Source organism: Aquarana catesbeiana, linkage group LG03 (assembly GCF_042186555.1).
Source record: "Aquarana catesbeiana isolate 2022-GZ linkage group LG03, ASM4218655v1, whole genome shotgun sequence".
Taxonomy (NCBI): Eukaryota; Metazoa; Chordata; class Amphibia; order Anura; family Ranidae; genus Aquarana; species Aquarana catesbeiana.
In genome coordinates, this window is record NC_133326.1 from 87,290,204 (window position 1) to 87,302,021 (window position 11,818).

Below are 11,818 nucleotides of genomic sequence, written 5' to 3' on the forward strand. Positions count from 1 at the left end.
GCCAAAGTTTAAAGTCATCCTTGCTTTCATTCAACTGTCAAATGCCAGAACAAATTTGGGCAGCAGCGGCTCTGCCATTGACAGTGGAGTGTCCCACTAAATACCAGGAAGGGTTAGGGCTTAATCTTGACCTGAGAAAAAGTCAAGGACTTGTGTACAGCTAAGGTCTTTGATCCAAGATGGTTTGATTTGAAAACTAATAGATAGTTAGAAATGTTTTACACCAGTTCAGATTCACTTTAAAAAGATAAAAATGATAAGCCGGTCATACTATTATATCATGCACCCCATATACAAATAGAATTTTTATTTTGACTCTTTGATTTTTTTTTTTTTTTTTTTTTTTTTTTTTAGCTTCAAAAAAAAAAAAAAAAAAAATCAGCCTTTGCTTCTGACCCTTTCGTGTGGAGTGAATAATGACACCTTGCCTCATCACTGCCTCCTGGGAAAGCTGAGTGCTCAAAATCTTGCCAGCATTCACTCCAGCCTATTGCAGGATTGCATTTTTGCAGGATTTTGAGTTGAATGGGTTCCCTGGGCATTATGCCTCAACAGGTTTTACACCTGAGTTGAATGGCTTATAGTTGGCTTAGAATTAAGATGATGTCTCATGAAATCTTTGTGAAACTGCTTAAAGTGGTATTAAAGCTTTGGGGGGTTTTTTTTGTTTTGTTTTTTTAATACCAAATATGCTATACTTACCTGTTCTGTGCAGTGGTTTTGCGTAGAGCTACTCTGATCCTCCTCTCTTCCGGTCCCCCCGCTCGTGGTCCTGGCTCCTTCCCCTCGAGCAGTCCCCCCAACGAAAGCTGCTTGCCCTGGGTCACTGCTGCATGCTTGCTTCTGAGCCACTGTGCTATGCTCTCTCCTCATTGGCTCACTGGCCGTGATTGACAACAGTGATAGCCAATGGGCTCCCATTGCTGTCCCAGTAATGAGGACGGAGAGTCCAGGGACAGCCAAGGCTATCGTGAACATCACTGGATCGGAGGGAGCTCAGGTAAGGTCTGTTGAGGGGGCTGCACACAGAAGGTTTTTTACCTTCATGCTTAGAATGAATAAAGATAAAAAGCATTTCTGCCTTTAGAACCGCTTTAACTATCATAACTTTGCAATAAGATGTTATTTTTATTTGGACTATGCTGTTTCTAGGGCTCTTCTGAAAATTCTGGTTGCTTGACTGCCATACTGACTGCCTTTACTGCTTTTGATTAGCTGACCTGGATCAGTGGCATAAAGTATTAAAGTTAGCGAGTCTGCACAAGACCCAGCTGAAATGCATTTCCAAAGGTGGCAAGCAATGACCAGCCCTATATTTCTCTCATGACAAACTTATCCTGTGATATCTTTGAATTGTTGCTTGTTTATTGGTTGCAGGATTGATTTTATGGCTTACTAGTTTTTAGTTTTTAAAGCAGTTCTTCAGCCGGGTTTCCAAAAATTAAAATTCAGCAGTTACAAAAACTGTAGCTGTTGATTTTTAATAAACAATCGCCTGTCCAGGGATCCAGCGCTGTCCTCCCCCGGGCCAGTGCATCGCTGGTCTTCATGTTCTCGGCGCCGGCATATTAACTGTGGGAAGGCGGCTGTGACTTTTTGTGGCTTTACTGTTGGCTTCTCACTATTCATGCGCAGGCCAGGCTACACCCTGTGAATAATCCTGCAGCCTCCTAGGACCTGTGACATGTCCTAGAAGGTTGTGGACAGGGAGGGGGAGCAAACTTCCGCTCGTATCAACGTGGGATCGGGTACCTGTCAAAACTAGGCAGCCCACTCCCCCTCCATAAAAATAACATGCCAAAAGTTGAAGTGGAGGAGGAAGAAGAGCCGATCTTCCCCTTTTGCATCCACTTTAAGTAACTTGTTAAGCTGTGAAAAACAAATTAATATTATTTATATATATGTATTTTTTTTTTTTTTTTTTTTTTTAGTAAACACTTTGGTAATATTTATATTGATCTTTGTTCTCTTTCAGGACTCCCACACTATGGATAGGATATATAGAGGGTGTTCTCATCACAAGGACACAAAAACTAGCATATCGACGACACAAATCTGACAGGATAAGGAGAAAAATAAGAATTTTGGGGGGACTTGAATCAAGATGCCCAACACGCAATCTGATGAAAGCAAATGTGGAACATCTGCATCAGAAGTTGAAATCTGCTCGTATTCAGCCCACATGTGAACATATCTTACTGTTTCAGTGTGTCGTTCCTGCACAATCAGACTGTCCTACTATCTCCACACATCGTGGAAGCTGCCTTGTGCCTAAACTGAATTGACAAATGCATTGTATCTACAAATTTTATTTATTAAGGAACTGTTGTAAAGGTCTACATATAAAAAAGGGAAAAGTTGGGCTGAAAGTGGTAAAGATTTCAGTTGATGCCAGCATTTGTTAGAACTGTTCTCATATAGAGAATACAAACAGTGGCAACCTGTGACCCTTTAGCATTCCCAGCATACCTATTAGTGTCTTAAAGAAGGAAGGGAAATGGATTTTTATGTCATTTCCGCTCCTTTTGCCATATACATAGTGTTTTCCTTCCACAGGAAAATATTCCTTGGTATAGCTTTCTTTTTTTCTTTTTTTTTTTTTTCTTTTTTTTGTTCTCTGATAATTCGAACAGTTGTGGTCATAGGTAGCCTCAAGATCCATACTTTGACTAATTTACTGTCCTAGAGAAGATTAAGACTGGAGCAGTGCTGAGACTTAGCGGCTTCCTAAGTGATTCTCCACCGTATTTTTCTGGAATATTTGTTTTGCCGATGAATTAAAAAATCCCTAAACTTCACGATGAAACAGAACTGTTATCTGAAGGGGTTAATGTAACATATCAGACCATCTTCTTGTCCCATGCAGCATCTTCTACCTGTAGGACACCAAGGTGTTAGCTGTAAGTAAGCACAAATGTAAAGTACACATAGGATTTTTTCAGGCAGTGAATATGGTAAATTTACCATGACCCGATGCATGAACAAATCTAAATGTACAATGAAACCTAAGAGCAATGGTCACCATTTAAACACAAATTCTAAAGTTAAAACCTGACAAGAAGGAATAGAATGTAATCAACGGAAAAAAGCCAGCAGTTTTATCAGAATCTCTGATCCATTATGTTATGATATAATATATTTTCAAACTGTCAGCCCCTTCCAAACTTCCATGTATACAGTCTTCCACTGCAGTGACCATGGACAAGAGAAATCAGAGCTGGATCCTGGTTTGAACAAAAAATGTTCCAAATGTATCAGAAAACTGCACAGAACAAAATATTTTTTCTTTTGATGGGAAAACATATTTTATTGGTCCCTTACAACATGAATAACTATAAGTTATTAGATATAACCTTTTACTTATATTTGTATCTGGCATCATGGGACTAGATCTGTGGCCTTGTTCTTTATTTCAGTATTTATCATCTAAACAGACATTGTTGCTTTTGATATGCGAGAGTGGATCATGTGCCACTGCCTGGCCTTTTTTCTTCTTTGCTCCTTTTTTTTCCTCTTTTTCTTTTTCTCTTTTTTTTTTTTTTTTTTTTTTTTTTTTTTTTTTTCTTTTTAAATTTTTTGTTTCGCTATGTTAGACTTTGCAGTATGCCCAGAAGCTTTCCTTCATAAAATAGAAAGAAAAAACATTTGGCTTATTTTTCACTGTAGTTAGTCTTTTATACAATAATCTTGTAAGAAAATTTCTTGAATTCTAAATATTACTCTTTCTAGATTTTTGAAATCGAAAAAGTTTTCAGTAAAAAGTTTCTTACTTTATTTTACTATATTAGGTAGTAAAAATGTAGGGTTATTTACCGTAACCTGTTCATTAATATCAAAAATTTACAATAGCATTTTAAGAACATAGTAGGGTCCTAGCATACCGTGTAGTACCTATGGAGTATTGTAAGAGCTACTTGTCCAAGATGAATTGCTGATCATCTTGTTCTACAATTTTCATTGTTGGTCTATTGCAGATTTGTACCCTGTGTCAAATTCAACGTATTGTTGATAACTTTCAACCAGCAGCAAGAAGTTCAAATTTTTTTCTGTCAGTGTAACAGAAACACAATATGTATATAACATTTATGTAGCAATAAATGTGCCATCTTTTTTAAATTTGGTTTATTGGAAATTTTATTTTACTTTTACCAAAGTAATTTTAAATGTCTTCTGCTAAAGGAGTATTGCACTTTCAAAATGCCAAATCTCAATTTCCTCCTGTTGCTTCCTCCTTCTTAAAAAAAAATATATGCCCCTCTTTAAACAAAATAAGCACCCGGCAACTCTGAGGCAAGGCTGGCTAAAGTGGATAAGCTACACTTTTATGATGTGAACAGGAATTGTGCCCCAAAACCAGATCTTGGAGAGTTGGTCATCCCCACATTCCACCAACCCCCGATCCCTATTCCTCTTTAGCTCCCCCTCACCAAGCTTCTCCTCTTTATCCCCTTTTCTCTTTTACAAGAAGCCTATTGCTACAGTATGGTATACCCTAGGTTGACTAGCAATCCATGAAAATTCAATTCAGAGACAATTGTGGTTGTTGAATACATTTTTAACACCTTAATGACTTTATAGACACATGAAATCACACCTTCTGTACAATATTTTTTATTTAAATGTATATATAACATTATTATGTTATTTAGATATGCAATCATCTCATGACTGTCTACTTAGATGTAAATTTATTCCTATTTAAATAAAGAAAAATATTGAAACAGAAAAAAATATATGCTCAAACAGAGACCTCAGATCTGATGAATGTCCTGTTCTAAGTACTTGGGTCTACATGAGACCAGGTAGCTTTTTACTGTCTGAAGTCTTCTTGGCTGACCATGTATCTGCTCTCTGCCCTGGCATATAATGTGTCTCCTTGCAGGGAAATAGGTAGTCCATTATATACTATGGCAGCTGTTCATAAAGCTTAATAACTGATGTGAGGTCTGTGTTTGGCTTAACATTCACAAGATGGAAGGTAGAAATGTTAACGTTCCGCCTGTATTATCTTTTAATCTTGATTAATAAGTATATATGTATCTTAATTTTACGGCACAGGACACAGACTGGATATTCATAGACCCTGAGTTATAGGCTGCTACCTTCAGGTGATTGGACACTGGCAAAACTTTTGGATGTACCCCCGTGAGCGTACCTCTAAAACCCTACCCCACTTCATGAGACCTTAGTTTTTTTTTGCTAGTGTCCTGATATGATTGATCCCTTATCTCATTTATGGACAAATTGTATGCTTAACTAGTTCCTATTTACTTCGAACTCTGCAGTTGACTCTTCACGGACTCCAGTCAATATAGTCAGTGTATCTGGATCAGTGCAATGTCAGTAATGCCTTGGGAACTGCACCTGGATGAAAATGTATGTATGTTATTGTTGCGAAGAAACAAAAAAAAAATAGTTTCTTGAAGCTTTGTACCAGCAAAACAATCTAAGTTTGTTGTATGACTATGAATCCAAGTCCTTCCCTCTGTCCAATGAGAGTGACCAGATTGGTTACAGAGACGTCTCTTTAGACATGGGAATGATGCACTTGGAATCCAAGTTATGGACAAAAACCTCTTTCGTGACTGTCATAGATCATAGCAATTACTTGTAATAACTGATTTTAGGGCAGGAGTTTCACTTTTTAACATGACAGGCTTGCTATAACTGTCTATTCAAAATGCAATTGTCCCTAGACTGCAGGAACAGGTGGCAAATAAGCAGACCTTTCAGCATTATGAATTGTAAAACTTGGAATACTGTAAATCCACTTTTATTAATATGGTGAAATGCTATCCTAGTGCTGTATACATCTATATAATTCCTGCCACATCCCACTATGCCAATGAAAAAAACAAAAAAAATGTAACCCCGTTGGGACTTTGAAGGCAGTTATAGAGACAGTATAGATGTGCAATAGACTAAAATCAGCAAACTTTATTCACAAACAGTAAAAACATAATCCAAAGATTTGCAATCACATTGAGTACGTTTTAAAATCAAAATGACAACAGTACCTTTTACTGATATGCAACTCTGAGGCTCTAACATCTGGAACACCCGGCGGGTCCTGTAGGGTATATGACCTAGCCGTGGATAGTTGTCACAGGAGAGATCCCAACATGTTTCAGAATATACAAAATTCCTTTTTCAGGAGAGAACAGAGCAGGGTGCAATAATCTAGAAGTACAATAGTACAAACATAGGTACATGTAGTATTCAACATTTGTACAATAAGTATATATTTGTATACAAGTATATATATGGTATGGCAAATAACCCTTGGACGTGTCCCACCACCTCATATCGGTCGGTGGAAAAGAGGGATGGGAAGGAACGGGGAATAGGAGGGAAGGGGGAAATAGATGCCTTGATTGCCATAGCGTCAGACGGAGCCTGCAAGGACTGCCACAGAATAGGAGGGACCCTACCAACCCAGCCACGTGTCTAAAAATAAGTTAAATGTATAAAGGGCAAACACCAATTGGAAAAAAAAAAATATATATATATATATATATATATATATATATATATATATATATAATAAATTAGCCATGGGACATCAATTCCTGTGTCCGCCACAGCCCAACACACAAACATGAATGGCTACTGGGGAACAACTGCGAGATGGCATGGTAATGGAGTATAGAAACGGAGAACTTAAGACCCAGGTAATAGTCATACGCAATGGAAGGAGAGTAGAGTGGTCTGTACTTGCATCAGGTGATGATACCAAGCAGTATGGAGATGGTAGTCTCTGGGAATTTGAAGCCACCATGTGTATGTGGGCAATCCCCCTTCTATATGTGGCTGCATCCAGAACTCTTCCTCCCCACCTCTGTACAGTGGGCAGGGGAGAAAGGGGGGAAGGTAAAGCAGATGATTGCTCCTGCTGTGTGGATTCAGGGGACATGGGAAGCTGTGTGTCCCAGGCAGTCTGCTGGCCTGGGACACAGGTGGTGTGCGATGATGCCAGGGAGCCGCCGACACACCAGGAGAGGCCACATAGTCCAAGGATGACAGATGGCATCAGGTGTGCAAGCGCCAGCATGCCAATGCACAAATAGTGGCCATAATTAAACAGGCCTCCACAGCACCAGGAAGTGCCAGGGAGCCTGTGCGTGTCTGGAGGCACACATGCACAGCGGCGGCATCTAGTGGCCGAATTGTAGAGTAAGGAGAGGCATGTCCCAGGATAAAACAAGCCAAAAATTACAATAAAAATTAAAATATAAAAAAAAAAATAAAAAAAGTGTTTCAATGTGTGTTACATAAAGGCAGATGCTGATCAAACATAGGATGGGTGAACAAGAATCCCCTTAGACTAAGAATGAACAATTGCGTGATTAAATCTTAAAATGATACAAAGGATATGTACATAAAACAGGAAATGCAGGTACAATTTGGCATCTAATTGTATCATGTTGATCACATTCAGGTCATGTATAAGAGCCACCCACTGATACAATGCATAGACCCATAAACCCATAAGTTGCTATGGTTGATCTAGTGTGTACTAGAGAGAGAAAATTTTAAGATCTTTTTCAAAGCCTTCAGATTTAAAGCCCTGGAGGAAGGGCTTAAAGTTAAAGGCTTCGTTCATGCCAGGGGGCATGGTAACAGGTAAACTATTCCTGGGGTCCTGCAATTCACAAAATGTTTATGGTGAAATGTGTGGCCGTATGTGTTTTCTAGAGTCAATAAATTGGCAAATTGACCTGATAACATGCACACAAGTTGACACAGAGGGGTTTGAATGGCTATTAAAGGTAACCATCCTCACCTGTGATCTCTTTGCTTGTAATTATTGTGTGTGTATAAAAGGTCAATGAGTTTCTGGACTCCTGACAGACCCCTGCATCTTTCATCCAGTGCTGCATTGACGTTTCTGGATTCTGAGTCATGGGGAAAAGAATTGTCAAAGGACCTGTGGGAAAAGGTAGTTGAACTCTATAAAACAGGAAAGGGATATAAAAAGATATCCAAGGAATTAAGAATGCCAATCAGTGTTCAAACTCTAATGAAGAAGTGGAAAATGAGGGGTTCTGTTGAAACTAAACCATGGTCAGGTAGACCAACTAAAATTTCAGCCACAACTGCCAGGAAAATGTTCGGGATGCAAAGAAAAACCCACAAATAACTTCAGGTGAAATACAGGACTCTGAAAACATGTGGTGTGGCTGTTTCAAGATGCACAATAAGGAGGCACTTGAAGAAAGATGGGCTGCATGGTCGAGTCGCCAGAGGAAAGCCCATTACTATGCAAATGCCACAAAGTATCCCGCTTACAATATGCCAAACAGCAGAGACAAGCCTCAAACCTTCTGGCACAAAGTCATTTGGAGTGATAAGACCAAAATTCAGCTTTTTGGCTACAACCATAAATGCTACATTTGGAGAGGAGTCAACAAGGCCTATGATGAAAGGTACACCATTCCTACTGTGAAACAAGGAGGTGGAATGCTGATGTTTTGGGGATGTGTGAGCTACAAAGGCACAGGAAATTTGGTCAAAATTGATGGCAAGATGAATGCAGTATTTTATCAAAAAATACTGGAGGAACATTTACATTCATCAGCCAGGAAGCTGCATATAGGACCTACGTGGACAATTCCAACATGACCATGATCCAAAACACAAGGCCAAATCGGCCTGACATTGGCTACAGCAGAATAAAGTGAAGGTTCTGTAGTGGCCATCTCAGTTTCCTGACCTCAATATCATTGAGCCACTCTGGGGAAATCTCAAACGTGCAGTTCATGCAAGACATCCAAGAATTTACAGGAACTGGAGGCTTTTTGCCAAGCGGAATGGGCAGCTTTACCATCTGAGAAGATAAAAAGCCTCATCCACAAATACCACAAAAGATTTCAAGCTGTCATTGATGTAAAGGGGGCAATACACGGTATTAAAGTGAAGTTCCACACATTTAAAAGTCAGCAGCTACAAAAAGTGTCACCTGTCCCACGGTCCAGCAATGCAGGTGCAGGAAGCCTCGCCTCTCTCCCCCTCCTCTCTGCGGTGCCAGCATTCTAACTGTGAGCCCCTGTGCACATGCGCGAGCAGCACTGTGAATGGCCGGGCAATCTTCTGGGCCACGTCAAGATTGCAGGGAGGGAGGGGGGAAAAGGTGATCTTCCTTCCGGTGCCATGGAGCCAGAGGAGGAAGTGGGAGCTGGATGCCTGTATAAACGGTACCCACTCCTCCCTCAAAAAAATGGCATGCCAAATGTGGCATGTTAGGAGGTCAGCTGCACTTAAAGCAAAAGTTCAATTTTTAAGTGGAACGCTGCTTTAAGAATTGGGGTATGTAAACTTTTGATCAGGGTCATTTGGGTAGTTTATGTTGTGATTATGATTTAAAAAGAGTAAACATAGTTTAGTGATAAATGGCTTCAGCCAAACACTAATCATGAGTGGAAAAAGTTTGTGTTATCTTCATATTCTCTAAAATAATGGGCAAGAAATTATAAATTCTGCCAGGGTATGTAAACTTATGAGCACAACTGTATACTAATTTGGGTTATTTTTTGCCAAAGAAATGTAGCAGAATACATTTTGGCCTACATTTATGAAGAGAAATGTATTTACTACATTTTTTAACAAAGAAAAATGTGTGTGTTTTCCCCCCCAAAATCTTTGGTGGTATTTATCAAAAAATGATTGAGTAAAAATTGGCATTCAACTGGGGGGGGGGGGGTTTCTATGTAAAGAAGAAAAAGACTAAACATTTTGAAAACAAAAACATTCCCTATCAAATTCATACATTTTGAAAACTGTATTCTGTAGAGGAACAGGTGTCATACAGTCACATGTAGAGACAGGAGGGGAGCTCCTCTTGACATCTGCAGACAGCCCTGGGCCAGGAATTTAAAACGGATGTCCCGGATGTTTGCTGTTTTAACAGAGATCCCAGGTGTAATGTTAGCCTCTACAACTCAGTTGTGGCTTCTTTTTTCTGCCTAACAGTTGTGTATATGGCGAGACTATATAAAACTGTTAATCTGCAGTATTTTAAAAAATTAAAATACCAGTGCAGCAGCCTGGCTCTCCCCTGTCATAGGCAGTTTCCTTGATCAGCCATTGTTAGAGGCTCTCTAAAATAAATGCAGGCTGTGTTTACATTGGCCATCATAGCAATTACAAGGTATAACGCCACTCTGATATGTACCGATTACAGCACAATTACAGGCTCTGGCAAAGTGCCTGGTACTTGCATCCCCTCTGTAGAGAAGGACATTCTTAAACTTTTTTTACTGAAAATATTTTGGCATTTAAGTTTATATTTTTATTAAGTTTAAGTGGACTTATTGACTAGCACATTACAATCTAATGTGCATGCTGTAGGCTAACATAATACTTAGAGTAAGTATTAAGCACCTTGGACTTATCCACGTTTTGAAGTGTTGAAACCTGGATTTAATATGTATTCCTTGTCACTGATGTAAACAGCCCTTGAAGAGGCTTTGTAACTTTTAGACAACAAAAATCAGTGCTTGCTTTGCATGAATGCCAGGTTGTGCTCACTTCCTAGCAGTGCAGAAGGTTTTCCAAATATTTTCTGCATCCTGTGCATTTCTGTTGGCCAGTGAGCCAATCCATCATAGTGACCAGTCAGTAGGAATGTGTGGAGAAGGGAGGGATCTCCCTAGAAGTGTCAGAGCTTTGCTTGTCAGAAAGGCACAAGCTGCAAGTATGTGCAAGCATGTACAACATGGTGCTGTAAATTATGCCACAACAATTTTTTACAATGCCACGAGGCATTGTAAAACTCTGACATTCAGACATGTCTAGGCATGATGGGAATTGTAGTTCCTGAACAACTGGAAGGCCATAGTTTGGAGATCCCTGCAAGAGAACCCCTAAAATACATGTCAGGTCTCTGGGATCTCTTACTAAAACCAGTTCATCACAGTCAATAGGAAACATGCTCCTTACATAGGCTGTAAGTAGGAAGAATGCTGTGACGGAACCCGGACACCCTGACTGGGTATCTCCTCCAAGAAGCTGCTTACCAAGCTCTGGAACACGAGACCGGTGAATCTGGCTATAGTTACCCCAAGAACTAGGCAACACCAGTTTTGGAGTAAACCAGAATAAGAACTGTTAATTTGAACAAAAATACAGGCTTTTATACACCCAAGGAGGACATCCCCCCTCCTGATCATATTACCCTAACAATACTTCCTGCACACAGGAATATAATTACAACAACCGACATACAGTGCCTTGCAAAAGTATTCACCCCGCTTGGCATTTTTTGTGTTTTGTTGCCTCGCAACCTGGAATTAACATGGATTATTTGAGGATTTGCATCATTTACCGTATTTATCGGCGTATAACACGCGCCGGCGTATAACACGCACCCAAGTTAAGGAGGGAATTTTAAGGAAAAAAACTTTTAGGAGGGAAGTTTAAGGAAGAAAAACTTACATTAAAATGCCCATCAATGCAGCGTTATCGGTGTCCATCTGCAGCCTTGTCAGTGTCAGTGCAGCCTTGCCCCAGTGTCCATTGCAGCCTTGTCAGTGCAGGCTTGTCAGTGCAGCCTTGCCCCAGTGTCCATTGCAGCCTTGTCAGTGCAGCCTTGCCCCAGTGTCCATTGCAGCCTTGTCAGTGCAGCCTTGCCCCAGTGTCCATTGCAGCCTTGTCAGTGCAGCTTTGCCCCAGTGCAGCCTTGTCAGTGCAGCCTTGTCAGTGCAGCTTTTCTCCAGTGCAGCCTTGTCAGTGCAGCCTTGCCCCAGTGCAGCCTTGCCCCCGTGCAGCCTTGCCCCCGTGCAGCCTTGCCCCAGTGCAGCTTTGCCCCCATGCAGCCTTG

General features: G+C 40.2%; 1 protein-coding gene across 15 annotated transcripts in view; it reads left to right on the forward strand.

The window, feature by feature from the left end:
- TCF12 (transcription factor 12) overlaps nt 1-4,116 on the forward strand; it is a 278,333-nt gene extending 274,217 nt beyond the window's left edge. For all 15 annotated transcript variants that reach the window (XM_073618786.1, XM_073618794.1, XM_073618798.1 and 12 more), the window contains one exon: nt 1,976-4,116. The gene's annotated coding sequence lies outside the window, so the exon portion shown is untranslated. The remainder of the gene's footprint in view (nt 1-1,975) is intronic.
- Nucleotides 4,117-11,818: the final 7,702 nt, after the last annotated feature.